Source organism: Aotus nancymaae, unplaced genomic scaffold (genome assembly GCF_030222135.1).
Source record: "Aotus nancymaae isolate 86718 unplaced genomic scaffold, 86718_ANA_hifiasm-v0.15.2.pri h1tg000141l, whole genome shotgun sequence".
NCBI classification, from domain to species: Eukaryota; Metazoa; Chordata; class Mammalia; order Primates; family Aotidae; genus Aotus; species Aotus nancymaae.
Genome location: NW_026988556.1, coordinates 1,107,291 through 1,126,240, shown reverse-complemented (window position 1 = coordinate 1,126,240; position 18,950 = coordinate 1,107,291).

Here is an 18,950-nt window from a genome sequence, read left to right as displayed (position 1 = left end):
CCAAACTCCGCTCTTGTTTTTTTTTTACTTCCTGGAGTGCAGTAGTGCGATCTCAGCTCATTGCAACCCCCGCCTCCCAGGTTCAAGCGATTCTCCTGCCTTGGCCTCCTGAGTAGCTGGAACCACAGGCATGCACCACGACGGCCAGCTAATTTTTGGTTTTTCTGAGACCGAGTTTCGCTCTACTTACCCACGCTGGAGTGCAAAGGCGTGATCTCGGCCCACCGCAACCCCTGCCTCCTAGGTTCAAGTGATTCTCCTGCCTTGGTCGCCTGACTAGCTGGAACCACAGGCATGCAGCACCATGGCCAGCTAATTTTTTTTTTTTTTTTTTTTTTTTGGGGGCCGTATTTCGCTCATGCTACCCAGGCTGGAGTGCAATGACGCGATCTCGGCTCACCGCAACCTCCGCCTCCCAGGTTCAGGCAATTCTCTTGCCTCAGCCTCCTGAGTAGCTGGGATTACAGGCACGCGCCACCGTGCCCAGCTAATTTTTCGTATTTTTACTAGAGACGGGGTTTCACCATGTTGACCAGGATGGTCTCAATCTCTTCACCTCGTGCTCCACCCGCCTCGGCCTCCCAAAGTGCTGGGATTACAGGCGTGAGCCTCGACCCTCGGCCTTCTGCCCCACAGGCTGGAGTGCAGTGCTGCGATCCCAGCTCATTGCAACCCCCGCCTCCCAGGTTCAAGCGGTTCTCCTGCCTTGGCCTCCTGAGTAGCTGGAACCACAGGCATGCACCAACATGGCCAGCTAATTTTTTTTTTTTTTTTTCTCTTTCAGGCTGGAGTGCAGTGGTGCGATCTCAGCTCATTCCAACCCCCGCCTCCCAGGTCAAGCGGTTCTCCTGCCTTGGCCTCCCGAGTAGCTGGAAACACAGGAATGCACCACCATGGCCAGCTAATTAAAAAAAAAAAAAAAAAAAAAAAAAAAACGCCGGGCGTGGTGGCTCACGCCTGTATGCCCAGCACTTTGGTAGGCCGAGGCGGGTGGATCACGAGGTCAAGAGATCGAGACCATCCTGGTCAACATGATGAAACCCTGTCTCTAGTAAAAATACAAAAAATTAGCCGGGCACGGTGGCGCGTGCCTGTAATCCCAGCTCCTCAGGAGGCTGAGGCAGAAGAATTGCCTCAACCCGGGAGACGGAGCTTGCCGTGAGCTGAAATGGTGCCATTGCACTCCAGTCTGGGTAACAAGAGCAAAACTCCGTCTCAAAAAAAAAAAAAAAAATTAGGTGGCCATGGTGGTGCATGCCTGTGGTTCCAGCTACTCAGGTGGCCAAGGCAGGAGAATCGCTTGTACCTGGGAGGCGAGGGTTGCAATGAGCTTAGATCGCACCACTGCACTCCAGCCTGGGAGACAGTTTAAGACTCCGTCTCAAAAAAAAAAAAAAAAAAAAATTGCTGGCCGTGGTGGTGCATGCCCGTGGTTCTGCTGCTCAGGAGACCAAGGAGGGAGAATCGCTTGAACCTGGGAGGCGGGGGTTGCAATGGGCTGAGATGGAACCACTGCACTCCAGCCTGGGAGACAGAGTAAGACTGTCTCAAAAAACAAAAAAAAAAAGGCCAGTCGTGCTGGCTTACGCCTGTAATCCCAGCACTTTCGAAGGCCGAGGCGGGTGGATCACGAGGTCAACAGATCGAGACCATCCTGATCAACATGGTGAAACCCCGTCTCTACTAAAAATACAAAAAATTGGGTAGGTACGGTGGCGCGTGCCTGTAATCCCAGATACTCAGGAGGATGAGGCAGGAGAATTGCGTGAACCCGGGTGGCGGAGGTTGCGGTGGGCCCAGATCGCGTCATTGCACTGCAGCCTGTGTAACAAGAGCGAAACTCCGTCTCAATAAGAAAACAAAAAAAAAAAATTGGCTGGCCATGGTGTTGCATGCCTGTGGTTCCAGCTACTCAGGATGCCAAGGCAGGAGAATCGCTTGAACCTGGGAGGCGGCGGTTGCACTGAGCTGAGATCGCACCACTGCACTCCAGCCTGGGGAACAGAGTAAGACTCTGTCTCCAAAAAAAAAAGGCCGAGGGTCGTCGCTCACGCCTGGAATCCCAGCACTTTGAGAAGCGGAGTCCAGTGGATCACGAGGTCAAGAGATCGAGACCATCCTGGTCAACATGGTGAAACCCCGTCTCTACTAAAAATACAAAAAATTACCTGGGCACGGTGGCGAGTGCCTGTAATCCCAGCTACTCAGGAGGCTGAGGCAGGAGAATTGCCTCACCCCGGGAGGCGGAGGTTGCGATGAGCCGAGATCGCGCCATTGGACTCCTCCCTGGGTAACAAGAGCAAAACACCGCTCTTTTTCTTTTTTTTTTTTTTTCAGGCTGGAGTGCAGTGATGCTATCTCAGTTCATTGCCACCCCCGCCTCCCAGGTCAAGCCATTCTCCTGCCTTAGCCTCCTGAGTAGCTGGAACCACAGGCATACACCACCATAGTCAGCTAAATTTTTTTTTTTTTTTTTTTAAGACGGAGTTTCGCTCTTGTTACCCAGGCTGGAGTACAATGACGCGATCTCGGCTGACCGCAACCTCCGCCTCCCGGGTTCAGGCAATTCTCCTGCCTCAGCCTCCTGAGTAGCTGGGATTACAGGCACGCGCCACCGTGCCCAGCTAATTTTTTGTATTTTTAGTAGACACGCGGTTTCACCGCGTTGACCAGGATGGTCTCGATATCTTCACCTCGTGATCCACCCGCCTCGGCCTCCCAAAGTGCTGGGATTACAGGCGTGAGCCACGACACTCGGCCTTTTTTTTTTTTTTTTTTTTTTTTTTTGAGACAGAGTTGTACTCTGTCTCACAGGCTAGAGTGCAGTGGTGCGATCTCAGCTCATTGAAACCCCGGCCTCCCAGGTTCAAGCGATTCTCTTGCCTTGAACTCCCGAGTAGCTGAAAACACAGGCAAACACCATCATGGCCATCTAATTTAAAAAAAAAAAAAAAAAAAAGGCCGGGCTTGGTAACTCACGCCTGTAATCCCAGCGTTTTGGGAGTCCGAGGCGGGTGAATCACGAGGTCAAGAGATCAAGACCTTCCTGGTCAACATGGTGATACCCTGTCTCTAGTAAAAAGACAAAAAATTAGATGGGCACGGTGGCCCGTACCTGTAATCCTAGCTACTCTGGAGGCTGAGGCAGGAGAATTGCCTGAACCCGGGAGGCGGAGGTTGCGGTGAGCTGAGAACTCGCTATTGCACTCCAGCCTGGGTAACAAGAGCGAAACTCCGTCTCTAAAACAAAACAAAACAAAATTAGCTGGCCATGGTGCTGCATCCCTGTGGTTCCAGATACTTAGGACGCTAAGGCAGGACAATCCCTTGAACGCGGGAGGCGGAGGTTGCGAAGAGCCGAGATCGCGCCATTGGACTCCACCCTAGGTAACAAGAGCAAAACTCTGCCCTTTTTTTGTTTGTTTGTTTGTTTGTTTTTCTTCAGGCTGGAGTGCAGTGGTGGGATCTCAGCTCATTCCAACCCCCGCCTCCCAGGTTCAAGCGATTCTCCTGCCTTGTCTTCCTGAGTAGCTGGAACCACAGGCATGCACCACCACGGCCAGCTAATTTTTTTTTCTTTTGAGACGGAGTTTGGCTCTTGTTACCCAGGCTGGAGTGCAAAGCCGCGATATAGGCCCACCGCAACCTCCGCCTCCCGGGTTCAGGCAATTCTCCTGCCTCAGCCTCCTTAGTAGCTGGGGTTACAGGCACGCGCCACCGTGCCCAGCTAATTTTTTGAATTTTTTGTAGAGACGGGGTTTCACCACGTTGACCACGATGGTCTCGATCTCTTGACTTCGTGATCCACCCGCCTCAGCCTCCCAAGGTGCTGGGATTACAGGCCTCAGCCACTACGCGCAGCCTATTTTTTTTTTTAGACAGAGTCTTTCTCTGTCTCCCAGGCTGGAGTGCCGTGGTGCGATATCACCTCATTGCAACCCCAGCCTGCCAGGTGCAAGCGATTCTCCTGCCTTGGCCTCCTGAGTAGCTGGAACCACAGGCATGCACCACCACGGCCAGCTAATTTTTTTTTTTTTGAGACGGAGTTTGGCTCTTGTTACCCAGGCTGGAGTGCAAAGGTGCGATGTCGGCTCACCGAAACATCCGCCTCCCGGGTTCTGGCAATTGTCCTGCCTCAGCCTCCTGAGTAGCTGGGATTACAGGCACGCGCCACCGTGCCCAACTAATTTTTTGTATTTTTAGTAGACACGCGGTTTCACCACGTTGACCAGGATGGTCTCGATATCTTCACCTCGTGATCCACCCGCCTCAGCCTCCCAAAGTGGTGGGATTACAGGCGTGAGACACGACACTCGGCCTTTTTTTTTTTTTTTTTTTTTTTTTGAGACAGAGTCGTACTCTGTCTCACAGGCTAGAGTGCACTGGTGCGATCTCAACTCATTGAAACCCCGACCTCCCAGGTTCAAGCGATTCTCTTGCCTTGGCCTCCCGAGTAGCTGGAAACACAGGCATACACCATCATGGCCATCTAATTTAAAAAGAAAAAAAAAAAAAGGCCGGGCGTGGTGGCTCATGCCTGTAATCCCAGCGCTTTGGGAGTCCGAGACGGGTGGATCACGAGGTCAAGAGATCAAGACCTTCCTGGTCAACATGGTGATACCCTGTCTCTAGTAAAAAGACAAAAAATTAGCTGGGCACGGTGGCCCGTGCCTGTAATCCTAGCTACTCAGGAGGCTGAGGCAGGAGAATTGCCTGAACCCGGGAGGCGGAGGTTGCGGTGAGCCGAGACCGCGCTATTGCACTCCAGCCTGGGTAACATGAGCGAAACTCCGTCTCTAAAACAAAACAAAACAAAATTAGCTGGACATGGTGGTGCATCCCTGTGGTTCCAGATACTTAGGACGCCAAGGCAGGAGAATCGCTTGAACCTGGGAGGCGGGGGTTACAATGAGCTGAGATCGCACCACTGCACTCCAGCCAGGGAGACAGAGTAAGACTCTGTCTCAAAAAAAAAAAAAAAAAAAAAAGACCGGGCCTGATGGCTCACGCCTGTAATCCCATCACTTTGGGAGGCTGAGTCAGGTGGATCACGAGGACAAGAGATCGAGACCATCCTGGTCAACACGGTGAAACCCCGTCTCTACTAAAAATACAAAAAATTAGCTGGGCACGGTGGCGCGGACCTGTAATCCCAGCTACTCAGGAGGCTGAGGCAGCAGAATTGCCTGAACCCGGGAGGCGGAGGTTGCAGTCACCCGAGACTGCGCCATTGAACTCCACCCTGGGTAACAAGAGCCAAACTCCGCTCTTGTTTTTTTTTTACTTCCTGGAGTGCAGTAGTGCGATCTCAGCTCATTGCAACCCCCGCCTCCCAGGTTCAAGCGATTCTCCTGCCTTGGCCTCCTGAGTAGCTGGAACCACAGGCATGCACCACGACGGCCAGCTAATTTTTGGTTTTTCTGAGACCAAGTTTCGCTCTACTTACCCACACTGGAGTGCAAAGGCGTGATCTCGGCCCACCGCAACCCCTGCCTCCTAGGTTCAAGTGATTCTCCTGCCTTGGTCGCCTGACTAGCTGGAACCACAGGCATGCAGCACCATGGCCAGCTAATTTTTTTTTTTTTTTTTTTTTTTTTGAGACCGTATTTCGCTCATGCTACCCAGGCTGGAGTGCAATGACGCGATCTCGGCTCACCGCAACCTCCGCCTCCCAGGTTCAGGCAATTCTCTTGCCTCAGCCTCCTGAGTAGCTGGGATTACAGGCACGCGCCACCGTGCCCAGCTAATTTTTCGTATTTTTACTAGAGACGGGGTTTCACCATGTTGACCAGGATGGTCTCAATCTCTTCACCTCGTGCTCCACCCGCCTCGGCCTCCCAAAGTGCTGGGATTACAGGCGTGAGCCTCGACCCTCGGCCTTCTGCCCCACAGGCTGGAGTGCAGTGCTGCGATCCCAGCTCATTGCAACCCCCGCCTCCCAGGTTCAAGCGGTTCTCCTGCCTTGGCCTCCTGAGTAGCTGGAACCACAGGCATGCACCAACATGGCCAGCTAATTTTTTTTTTTTTTTTTCTCTTTCAGGCTGGAGTGCAGTGGTGCGATCTCAGCTCATTCCAACCCCCGCCTCCCAGGTCAAGCGGTTCTCCTGCCTTGGCCTCCCGAGTAGCTGGAAACACAGGAATGCACCACCATGGCCAGCTAATTAAAAAAAAAAAAAAAAAAAAAAAAAAAACGCCGGGCGTGGTGGCTCACGCCTGTATGCCCAGCACTTTGGTAGGCCGAGGCGGGTGGATCACGAGGTCAAGAGATCGAGACCATCCTGGTCAACATGATGAAACCCTGTCTCTAGTAAAAATACAAAAAATTAGCCGGGCACGGTGGCGCGTGCCTGTAATCCCAGCTCCTCAGGAGGCTGAGGCAGAAGAATTGCCTCAACCCGGGAGACGGAGCTTGCCGTGAGCTGAAATGGTGCCATTGCACTCCAGTCTGGGTAACAAGAGCAAAACTCCGTCTCAAAAAAAAAAAAAAAAATTAGGTGGCCATGGTGGTGCATGCCTGTGGTTCCAGCTACTCAGGTGGCCAAGGCAGGAGAATCGCTTGTACCTGGGAGGCGAGGGTTGCAATGAGCTTAGATCGCACCACTGCACTCCAGCCTGGGAGACAGTTTAAGACTCCGTCTCAAAAAAAAAAAAAAAAAAAAAAATTGCTGGCCGTGGTGGTGCATGCCCGTGGTTCTGCTGCTCAGGAGACCAAGGAGGGAGAATCGCTTGAACCTGGGAGGCGGGGGTTGCAATGGGCTGAGATGGAACCACTGCACTCCAGCCTGGGAGACAGAGTAAGACTGTCTCAAAAAACAAAAAAAAAAAAGGCCAGTCGTGCTGGCTTACGCCTGTAATCCCAGCACTTTCGAAGGCCGAGGCGGGTGGATCACGAGGTCAACAGATCGAGACCATCCTGATCAACATGGTGAAACCCCGTCTCTACTAAAAATACAAAAAATTGGGTAGGTACGGTGGCGCGTGCCTGTAATCCCAGATACTCAGGAGGATGAGGCAGGAGAATTGCGTGAACCCGGGTGGCGGAGGTTGCGGTGGGCCCAGATCGCGTCATTGCACTGCAGCCTGTGTAACAAGAGCGAAACTCCGTCTCAATAAGAAAACAAAAAAAAAAATTGGCTGGCCATGGTGTTGCATGCCTGTGGTTCCAGCTACTCAGGATGCCAAGGCAGGAGAATCGCTTGAACCTGGGAGGCGGCGGTTGCACTGAGCTGAGATCGCACCACTGCACTCCAGCCTGGGGAACAGAGTAAGACTCTGTCTCCAAAAAAAAAAGGCCGAGGGTCGTCGCTCACGCCTGGAATCCCAGCACTTTGAGAAGCGGAGTCCAGTGGATCACGAGGTCAAGAGATCGAGACCATCCTGGTCAACATGGTGAAACCCCGTCTCTACTAAAAATACAAAAAATTACCTGGGCACGGTGGCGAGTGCCTGTAATCCCAGCTACTCAGGAGGCTGAGGCAGGAGAATTGCCTCACCCCGGGAGGCGGAGGTTGCGATGAGCCGAGATCGCGCCATTGGACTCCTCCCTGGGTAACAAGAGCAAAACACCGCTCTTTTTCTTTTTTTTTTTTTTTTCAGGCTGGAGTGCAGTGATGCTATCTCAGTTCATTGCCACCCCCGCCTCCCAGGTCAAGCCATTCTCCTGCCTTAGCCTCCTGAGTAGCTGGAACCACAGGCATACACCACCATAGTCAGCTAAATTTTTTTTTTTTTTTTTTTAAGACGGAGTTTCGCTCTTGTTACCCAGGCTGGAGTACAATGACGCGATCTCGGCTGACCGCAACCTCCGCCTCCCGGGTTCAGGCAATTCTCCTGCCTCAGCCTCCTGAGTAGCTGGGATTACAGGCACGCGCCACCGTGCCCAGCTAATTTTTTGTATTTTTAGTAGACACGCGGTTTCACCGCGTTGACCAGGATGGTCTCGATATCTTCACCTCGTGATCCACCCGCCTCGGCCTCCCAAAGTGCTGGGATTACAGGCGTGAGCCACGACACTCGGCCTTTTTTTTTTTTTTTTTTTTTTTTTTGAGACAGAGTTGTACTCTGTCTCACAGGCTAGAGTGCAGTGGTGCGATCTCAGCTCATTGAAACCCCGGCCTCCCAGGTTCAAGCGATTCTCTTGCCTTGAACTCCCGAGTAGCTGAAAACACAGGCAAACACCATCATGGCCATCTAATTTAAAAAAAAAAAAAAAAAAAAGGCCGGGCTTGGTAACTCACGCCTGTAATCCCAGCGTTTTGGGAGTCCGAGGCGGGTGAATCACGAGGTCAAGAGATCAAGACCTTCCTGGTCAACATGGTGATACCCTGTCTCTAGTAAAAAGACAAAAAATTAGATGGGCACGGTGGCCCGTACCTGTAATCCTAGCTACTCTGGAGGCTGAGGCAGGAGAATTGCCTGAACCCGGGAGGCGGAGGTTGCGGTGAGCTGAGAACTCGCTATTGCACTCCAGCCTGGGTAACAAGAGCGAAACTCCGTCTCTAAAACAAAACAAAACAAAATTAGCTGGCCATGGTGCTGCATCCCTGTGGTTCCAGATACTTAGGACGCTAAGGCAGGACAATCCCTTGAACGCGGGAGGCGGAGGTTGCGAAGAGCCGAGATCCCGCCATTGGACTCCACCCTAGGTAACAAGAGCAAAACTCTGCCCTTTTTTTGTTTGTTTGTTTGTTTGTTTTTCTTCAGGCTGGAGTGCAGTGGTGGGATCTCAGCTCATTCCAACCCCCGCCTCCCAGGTTCAAGCGATTCTCCTGCCTTGTCTTCCTGAGTAGCTGGAACCACAGGCATGCACCACCACGGCCAGCTAATTTTTTTTTCTTTTGAGACGGAGTTTGGCTCTTGTTACCCAGGCTGGAGTGCAAAGCCGCGATATAGGCCCACCGCAACCTCCGCCTCCCGGGTTCAGGCAATTCTCCTGCCTCAGCCTCCTTAGTAGCTGGGGTTACAGGCACGCGCCACCGTGCCCAGCTAATTTTTTGAATTTTTTGTAGAGACGGGGTTTCACCACGTTGACCACGATGGTCTCGATCTCTTGACTTCGTGATCCACCCGCCTCAGCCTCCCAAGGTGCTGGGATTACAGGCCTCAGCCACTACGCGCAGCCTATTTTTTTTTTTAGACAGAGTCTTTCTCTGTCTCCCAGGCTGGAGTGCCGTGGTGCGATATCACCTCATTGCAACCCCAGCCTGCCAGGTGCAAGCGATTCTCCTGCCTTGGCCTCCTGAGTAGCTGGAACCACAGGCATGCACCACCACGGCCAGCTAATTTTTTTTTTTTTGAGACGGAGTTTGGCTCTTGTTACCCAGGCTGGAGTGCAAAGGTGCGATGTCGGCTCACCGAAACATCCGCCTCCCGGGTTCTGGCAATTGTCCTGCCTCAGCCTCCTGAGTAGCTGGGATTACAGGCACGCGCCACCGTGCCCAACTAATTTTTTGTATTTTTAGTAGACACGCGGTTTCACCACGTTGACCAGGATGGTCTCGATATCTTCACCTCGTGATCCACCCGCCTCAGCCTCCCAAAGTGGTGGGATTACAGGCGTGAGACACGACACTCGGCCTTTTTTTTTTTTTTTTTTTTTTTTGAGACAGAGTCGTACTCTGTCTCACAGGCTAGAGTGCACTGGTGCGATCTCAACTCATTGAAACCCCGACCTCCCAGGTTCAAGCGATTCTCTTGCCTTGGCCTCCCGAGTAGCTGGAAACACAGGCATACACCATCATGGCCATCTAATTTAAAAAGAAAAAAAAAAAAAGGCCGGGCGTGGTGGCTCATGCCTGTAATCCCAGCGCTTTGGGAGTCCGAGACGGGTGGATCACGAGGTCAAGAGATCAAGACCTTCCTGGTCAACATGGTGATACCCTGTCTCTAGTAAAAAGACAAAAAATTAGCTGGGCACGGTGGCCCGTGCCTGTAATCCTAGCTACTCAGGAGGCTGAGGCAGGAGAATTGCCTGAACCCGGGAGGCGGAGGTTGCGGTGAGCCGAGACCGCGCTATTGCACTCCAGCCTGGGTAACATGAGCGAAACTCCGTCTCTAAAACAAAACAAAACAAAATTAGCTGGACATGGTGGTGCATCCCTGTGGTTCCAGATACTTAGGACGCCAAGGCAGGAGAATCGCTTGAACCTGGGAGGCGGGGGTTACAATGAGCTGAGATCGCACCACTGCACTCCAGCCAGGGAGACAGAGTAAGACTCTGTCTCAAAAAAAAAAAAAAAAAAAAAAGACCGGGCCTGATGGCTCACGCCTGTAATCCCATCACTTTGGGAGACTGAGTCAGGTGGATCACGAGGACAAGAGATCGAGACCATCCTGGTCAACACGGTGAAACCCCGTCTCTACTAAAAATACAAAAAATTAGCTGGGCACGGTGGCGCGGACCTGTAATCCCAGCTACTCAGGAGGCTGAGGCAGCAGAATTGCCTGAACCCGGGAGGCGGAGGTTGCAGTCACCCGAGACCGCGCCATTGAACTCCACCCTGGGTAACAAGAGCCAAACTCCGCTCTTGTTTTTTTTTTACTTCCTGGAGTGCAGTAGTGCGATCTCAGCTCATTGCAACCCCCGCCTCCCAGGTTCAAGCGATTCTCCTGCCTTGGCCTCCTGAGTAGCTGGAACCACAGGCATGCACCACGACGGCCAGCTAATTTTTGGTTTTTCTGAGACCGAGTTTCGCTCTACTTACCCACGCTGGAGTGCAAAGGCGTGATCTCGGCCCACCGCAACCCCTGCCTCCTAGGTTCAAGTGATTCTCCTGCCTTGGTCGCCTGACTAGCTGGAACCACAGGCATGCAGCACCATGGCCAGCTAATTTTTTTTTTTTTTTTTTTTTTTTTGGGGCCGTATTTCGCTCATGCTACCCAGGCTGGAGTGCAATGACGCGATCTCGGCTCACCGCAACCTCCGCCTCCCAGGTTCAGGCAATTCTCTTGCCTCAGCCTCCTGAGTAGCTGGGATTACAGGCACGCGCCACCGTGCCCAGCTAATTTTTCGTATTTTTACTAGAGACGGGGTTTCACCATGTTGACCAGGATGGTCTCAATCTCTTCACCTCGTGCTCCACCCGCCTCGGCCTCCCAAAGTGCTGGGATTACAGGCGTGAGCCTCGACCCTCGGCCTTCTGCCCCACAGGCTGGAGTGCAGTGCTGCGATCCCAGCTCATTGCAACCCCCGCCTCCCAGGTTCAAGCGGTTCTCCTGCCTTGGCCTCCTGAGTAGCTGGAACCACAGGCATGCACCAACATGGCCAGCTAATTTTTTTTTTTTTTTTTCTCTTTCAGGCTGGAGTGCAGTGGTGCGATCTCAGCTCATTCCAACCCCCGCCTCCCAGGTCAAGCGGTTCTCCTGCCTTGGCCTCCCGAGTAGCTGGAAACACAGGAATGCACCACCATGGCCAGCTAATTAAAAAAAAAAAAAAAAAAAAAAAAAAAACGCCGGGCGTGGTGGCTCACGCCTGTATGCCCAGCACTTTGGTAGGCCGAGGCGGGTGGATCACGAGGTCAAGAGATCGAGACCATCCTGGTCAACATGATGAAACCCTGTCTCTAGTAAAAATACAAAAAATTAGCCGGGCACGGTGGCGCGTGCCTGTAATCCCAGCTCCTCAGGAGGCTGAGGCAGAAGAATTGCCTCAACCCGGGAGACGGAGCTTGCCGTGAGCTGAAATGGTGCCATTGCACTCCAGTCTGGGTAACAAGAGCAAAACTCCGTCTCAAAAAAAAAAAAAAAATTAGGTGGCCATGGTGGTGCATGCCTGTGGTTCCAGCTACTCAGGTGGCCAAGGCAGGAGAATCGCTTGTACCTGGGAGGCGAGGGTTGCAATGAGCTTAGATCGCACCACTGCACTCCAGCCTGGGAGACAGTTTAAGACTCCGTCTCAAAAAAAAAAAAAAAAAAAATTGCTGGCCGTGGTGGTGCATGCCCGTGGTTCCGCTGCTCAGGAGACCAAGGAGGGAGAATCGCTTGAACCTGGGAGGCGGGGGTTGCAATGGGCTGAGATGGAAGCACTGCACTCCAGCCTGGGAGACAGAGTAAGACAGTCTCAAAAAACAAAAAAAAAAAGGCCAGTCGTGCTGGCTTACGCCTGTAATCCCAGCACTTTCGAAGGCCGAGGCGGGTGGATCACGAGGTCAACAGATCGAGACCATCCTGATCAACATGGTGAAACCCCGTCTCTACTAAAAATACAAAAAATTGGGTAGGTACGGTGGCGCGTGCCTGTAATCCCAGATACTCAGGAGGATGAGGCAGGAGAATTGCGTGAACCCGGGTGGCGGAGGTTGCGGTGGGCCCAGATCGCGTCATTGCACTGCAGCCTGTGTAACAAGAGCGAAACTCCGTCTCAATAAGAAAACAAAAAAAAAAATTGGCTGGCCATGGTGTTGCATGCCTGTGGTTCCAGCTACTCAGGATGCCAAGGCAGGAGAATCGCTTGAACCTGGGAGGCGGCGGTTGCACTGAGCTGAGATCGCACCACTGCACTCCAGCCTGGGGAACAGAGTAAGACTCTGTCTCCAAAAAAAAAAGGCCGAGGGTCGTCGCTCACGCCTGGAATCCCAGCACTTTGAGAAGCGGAGTCCAGTGGATCACGAGGTCAAGAGATCGAGACCATCCTGGTCAACATGGTGAAACCCCGTCTCTACTAAAAATACAAAAAATTACCTGGGCACGGTGGCGAGTGCCTGTAATCCCAGCTACTCAGGAGGCTGAGGCAGGAGAATTGCCTCACCCCGGGAGGCGGAGGTTGCGATGAGCCGAGATCGCGCCATTGGACTCCTCCCTGGGTAACAAGAGCAAAACACCGCTCTTTTTCTTTTTTTTTTTTTTCAGGCTGGAGTGCAGTGATGCGATCTCAGTTCATTGCCACCCCCCGCCTCCCAGGTCAAGCCATTCTCCTGCCTTAGCCTCCTGAGTAGCTGGAACCACAGGCATGCACCACCACGGCCAGCTAATTTTTTTTTTTTTTTTGAGACGGAGTTTGGCTCTTGTTACCCAGGCTGCAGTGCATGGGCGGGATCTCGGCCCACCGCAACCTCCGCCTCCCGGGTTCAGGCAATTCTCCTGCCTCAGCCTCCTTAGTAGCTGGGATTACAGGCACGCGCCACCATGCCCAGCTAATTTTTTGAATTTTTTGTAGAGACGGGGTTTCACCACGTTGACCAGGATGGTCTCGATCTCTTGACCTCGTGATCCACCCGCCTTGGCCTCCCAAGGTGCTGGGATTACAGGCGTCAGCCACCACGCGCAGCCTTTTTTTTTTTTTAGACAGAGTCTTTCTCTGTCTCCCAGGCTGGAGTGCCGTGGTGCGATATCACCTCATTGCAACCCCAGCCTGCCAGGTTCAAGCGATTCTCCTGCCTTGGCCGCCTGAGTAGCTGGAACCACAGGCATGCACCACCACGGCCAGCTAATTTTTTTTTTTTTTGAGACGGAGTTTCGCTCTTGTTACCCAGGCTGGAGTGCAAAGGAGCGATCTTGGCCCACCGCAACCCCCGCCTCCCAGTTTCAAGTGATTCTCCTGCCTTGGCCTCCTGAGTAGCTGGAACCACAGGCATACACCACCATAGTCAGCTAAATTTTTTTTTTTTTTTTTTTTAAGACGGAGTTTCGCTCTTGTTACCCAGGCTGGAGTACAATGACGTGATCTCGGCTGACCGCAACCTCCGCCTCCCGGGTTCAGGCAATTCTCCTGCCTCAGCCTCCTGAGTAGCTGGGATTACAGGCACGCGCCACCGTGCCCAGCTAATTTTTTGTATTTTTAGTAGACACGCGGTTTCACCACGTTGACCAGGATGGTCTCCATATCTTCACCTCGTGATCCACCCGCCTCGGCCTCCCAAAGTGGGGGGATTACAGGCATGAGCCACGACATTCGGCCTTTTTTTTTTTTTTTTTTTTTTTTTTGAGACAGAGTCGTACTCTGTCTCACAGGCTAGAGTGCGCTGGTGCGATCTCAACTCATTGAAACCCCGACCTCCCAGGTTCAAGCGATTCTCTTGCCTTGGCCTCCCGAGTAGCTGGAAACACAGGCATACACCATCATGGCCATCTAATTTAAAAAGAAAAAAAAAAAAAGGCCGGGCGTGGTGGCTCATGCCTGTAATCCCAGCGCTTTGGGAGTCCGAGACAGGTGGATCACGAGGTCAAGAGATGAAGACCTTCCTGGTCAACATGGTGATACCCTGTCTCTAGTAAAAAGACAAAAAATTAGCTGGGCACGGTGGCCCGTGCCTGTAATCCTAGCTACTCAGGAGGCTGAGGCAGGAGAATTGCCTCAACCCAGCAGGCGGATGTTGCGGTGAGCCGAGACCGCGCTATTGCACTCCAGCCTGGGTAACATGAGCGAAACTCCGTCTCTAAAACAAAACAAAACAAAACAAAATTAGCTGGACATGGTGGTGCATCCCTGTGGTTCCAGATACTTAGGACGCCAAGGCAGGAGAATCGCTTGAACCTGGGAGGCGGGGGTTACAATGAGCTGAGATCGCACCACTGCACTCCAGCCAGGGAGACAGAGTAAGACTCTGTCTCAAAAAAAAAAAAAAAAAAAAAAGACCGGGCCTGATGGCTCACGCCTGTAATCCCATCACTTTGGGAGGCTGAGTCAGGTGGATCACGAGGACAAGAGATCGAGACCATCCTGGTCAACACGGTGAAACCCCGTCTCTACTAAAAATACAAAAAATTTAGCTGGGCACGGTGGCGTGGACCTGTAATCCCAGCTACTCAGGAGGCTGAGGCAGCAGAATTGCCTGAACCCGGGAGGCGGAGGTTGCAGTCACCCGAGACCGCGCCATTGAACTCCACCCTGGGTAACAAGAGCCAAACTCCGCTCTTGTTTTTTTTTTACTTCCTGGAGTGCAGTAGTGCGATCTCAGCTCATTGCAACCCCCGCCTCCCAGGTTCAAGCGATTCTCCTGCCTTGGCCTCCTGAGTAGCTGGAACCACAGGCATGCACCACGACGGCCAGCTAATTTTTGGTTTTTCTGAGACCGAGTTTCGCTCTACTTACCCACGCTGGAGTGCAAAGGCGTGATCTCGGCCCACCGCAACCCCTGCCTCCTAGGTTCAAGTGATTCTCCTGCCTTGGTCGCCTGACTAGCTGGAACCACAGGCATGCAGCACCATGGCCAGCTAATTTTTTTTTTTTTTTTTTTTTTTTTGGGGCCGTATTTCGCTCATGCTACCCAGGCTGGAGTGCAATGACGCGATCTCGGCTCACCGCAACCTCCGCCTCCCAGGTTCAGGCAATTCTCTTGCCTCAGCCTCCTGAGTAGCTGGGATTACAGGCACGCGCCACCGTGCCCAGCTAATTTTTCGTATTTTTACTAGAGACGGGGTTTCACCATGTTGACCAGGATGGTCTCAATCTCTTCACCTCGTGCTCCACCCGCCTCGGCCTCCCAAAGTGCTGGGATTACAGGCGTGAGCCTCGACCCTCGGCCTTCTGCCCCACAGGCTGGAGTGCAGTGCTGCGATCCCAGCTCATTGCAACCCCCGCCTCCCAGGTTCAAGCGGTTCTCCTGCCTTGGCCTCCTGAGTAGCTGGAACCACAGGCATGCACCAACATGGCCAGCTAATTTTTTTTTTTTTTTTTCTCTTTCAGGCTGGAGTGCAGTGGTGCGATCTCAGCTCATTCCAACCCCCGCCTCCCAGGTCAAGCGGTTCTCCTGCCTTGGCCTCCCGAGTAGCTGGAAACACAGGAATGCACCACCATGGCCAGCTAATTAAAAAAAAAAAAAAAAAAAAAAAAAAAAACGCCGGGCGTGGTGGCTCACGCCTGTATGCCCAGCACTTTGGTAGGCCGAGGCGGGTGGATCACGAGGTCAAGAGATCGAGACCATCCTGGTCAACATGATGAAACCCTGTCTCTAGTAAAAATACAAAAAATTAGCCGGGCACGGTGGCGCGTGCCTGTAATCCCAGCTCCTCGGGAGGCTGAGGCAGAAGAATTGCCTCAACCCGGGAGACGGAGCTTGCCGTGAGCTGAAATGGTGCCATTGCACTCCAGTCTGGGTAACAAGAGCAAAACTCCGTCTCAAAAAAAAAAAAAAAAATTAGGTGGCCATGGTGGTGCATGCCTGTGGTTCCAGCTACTCAGGTGGCCAAGGCAGGAGAATCGCTTGTACCTGGGAGGCGAGGGTTGCAATGAGCTTAGATCGCACCACTGCACTCCAGCCTGGGAGACAGTTTAAGACTCCGTCTCAAAAAAAAAAAAAAAAAAAAATTGCTGGCCGTGGTGGTGCATGCCCGTAGTTCTGCTGCTCAGGAGACCAAGGAGGGAGAATCGCTTGAACCTGGGAGGCGGGGGTTGCAATGGGCTGAGATGGAACCACTGCACTCCAGCCTGGGAGACAGAGTAAGACTGTCTCAAAAAACAAAAAAAAAAAGGCCAGTCGTGCTGGCTTACGCCTGTAATCCCAGCACTTTCGAAGGCCGAGGCGGGTGGATCACGAGGTCAACAGATCGAGACCATCCTGATCAACATGGTGAAACCCCGTCTCTACTAAAAATACAAAAAATTGGGTAGGTACGGTGGCGCGTGCCTGTAATCCCAGATACTCAGGAGGATGAGGCAGGAGAATTGCGTGAACCCGGGTGGCGGAGGTTGCGGTGGGCCCAGATCGCGTCATTGCACTGCAGCCTGTGTAACAAGAGCGAAACTCCGTCTCAATAAGAAAACAAAAAAAAAAATTGGCTGGCCATGGTGTTGCATGCCTGTGGTTCCAGCTACTCAGGATGCCAAGGCAGGAGAATCGCTTGAACCTGGGAGGCGGCGGTTGCACTGAGCTGAGATCGCACCACTGCACTCCAGCCTGGGGAACAGAGTAAGACTCTGTCTCAAAAAAAAAAAGGCCGAGGGTCGTCGCTCACGCCTGGAATCCCAGCACTTTGAGAAGCGGAGTCCAGTGGATCACGAGGTCAAGAGATCGAGACCATCCTGGTCAACATGGTGAAACCCCGTCTCTACTAAAAATACAAAAAATTACCTGGGCACGGTGGCGAGTGCCTGTAATCCCAGCTACTCAGGAGGCTGAGGCAGGAGAATTGCCTCACCCCGGGAGGCGGAGGTTGCGATGAGCCGAGATCGCGCCATTGGACTCCTCCCTGGGTAACAAGAGCAAAACACCGCTCTTTTTCTTTTTTTTTTTTTTTTCAGGCTGGAGTGCAGTGATGCTATCTCAGTTCATTGCCACCCCCGCCTCCCAGGTCAAGCCATTCTCCTGCCTTAGCCTCCTGAGTAGCTGGAACCACAGGCATACACCACCATAGTCAGCTAAATTTTTTTTTTTTTTTTTTTTAAGACGGAGTTTCGCTCTTGTTACCCAGGCTGGAGTACAATGACGCGATCTCGGCTGACCGCAACCTCCGCCTCCCGGGTTCAGGCAATTCTCCTGCCTCAGCCTCCTGAGTAGCTGGGATTACAGGCACGCGCCACCGTGCCCAGCTAATTTTTTGTATTTTTAGTAGACACGCGGTTTCACCGCGTTGACCAGGATGGTCTCGATATCTTCACCTCGTGATCCACCCGCCTCGGCCTCCCAAAGTGCTGGGATTACAGGCGTGAGCCACGACACTCGGCCTTTTTTTTTTTTTTTTTTTTTTTTTTGAGACAGAGTTGTACTCTGTCTCACAGGCTAGAGTGCAGTGGTGCGATCTCAGCTCATTGAAACCCCGGCCTCCCAGGTTCAAGCGATTCTCTTGCCTTGAACTCCCGAGTAGCTGAAAACACAGGCAAACACCATCATGGCCATCTAATTTAAAAAAAAAAAAAAAAAAAAGGCCGGGCTTGGTAACTCACGCCTGTAATCCCAGCGTTTTGGGAGTCCGAGGCGGGTGAATCACGAGGTCAAGAGATCAAGACCTTCCTGGTCAACATGGTGATACCCTGTCTCTAGTAAAAAGACAAAAAATTAGATGGGCACGGTGGCCCGTACCTGTAATCCTAGCTACTCTGGAGGCTGAGGCAGGAGAATTGCCTGAACCCGGGAGGCGGAGGTTGCGGTGAGCTGAGAACTCGCTATTGCACTCCAGCCTGGGTAACAAGAGCGAAACTCCGTCTCTAAAACAAAACAAAACAAAATTAGCTGGCCATGGTGCTGCATCCCTGTGGTTCCAGATACTTAGGACGCTAAGGCAGGACAATCCCTTGAACGCGGGAGGCGGAGGTTGCGAAGAGCCGAGATCGCGCCATTGGACTCCACCCTAGGTAACAAGAGCAAAACTCTGCCCTTTTTTTGTTTGTTTGTTTGTTTGTTTTTCTTCAGGCTGGAGTGCAGTGGTGGGATCTCAGCTCATTCCAACCCCCGCCTCCCAGGTTCAAGCGATTCTCCTGCCTTGTCTTCCTGAGTAGCTGGAACCACAGGCATGCACCACCACGGCCAGCTAATTTTTTTTTCTTTTGAGACGGAGTTTGGCTCTTGTTACCCAGGCTGGAGTGCAAAGCCGCGATATAGGCCCACCGCAACCTCCGCCTCCCGGGTTCAGGCAATTCTCCTGCCTCAGCCTCCTTAGTAGCTGGGGTTACAGGCACGCGCCACCGTGCCCAGCTAATTTTTTGAATTTTTTGTAGAGACGGGGTTTCACCACGTTGACCACGATGGTCTCGATCTCTTGACTTCGTGATCCACCCGCCTCAGCCTCCCAAGGTGCTGGGATTACAGGCCTCAGCCACTACGCGCAGCCTATTTTTTTTTTTAGACAGAGTCTTTCTCTGTCTCCCAGGCTGGAGTGCCGTGGTGCGATATCACCTCATTGCAACCCCAGCCTGCCAGGTGCAAGCGATTCTCCTGCCTTGGCCTCCTGAGTAGCTGGAACCACAGGCATGCACCACCACGGCCAGCTAATTTTTTTTTTTTTGAGACGGAGTTTGGCTCTTGTTACCCAGGCTGGAGTGCAAAGGTGCGATGTCGGCTCACCGAAACATCCACCTC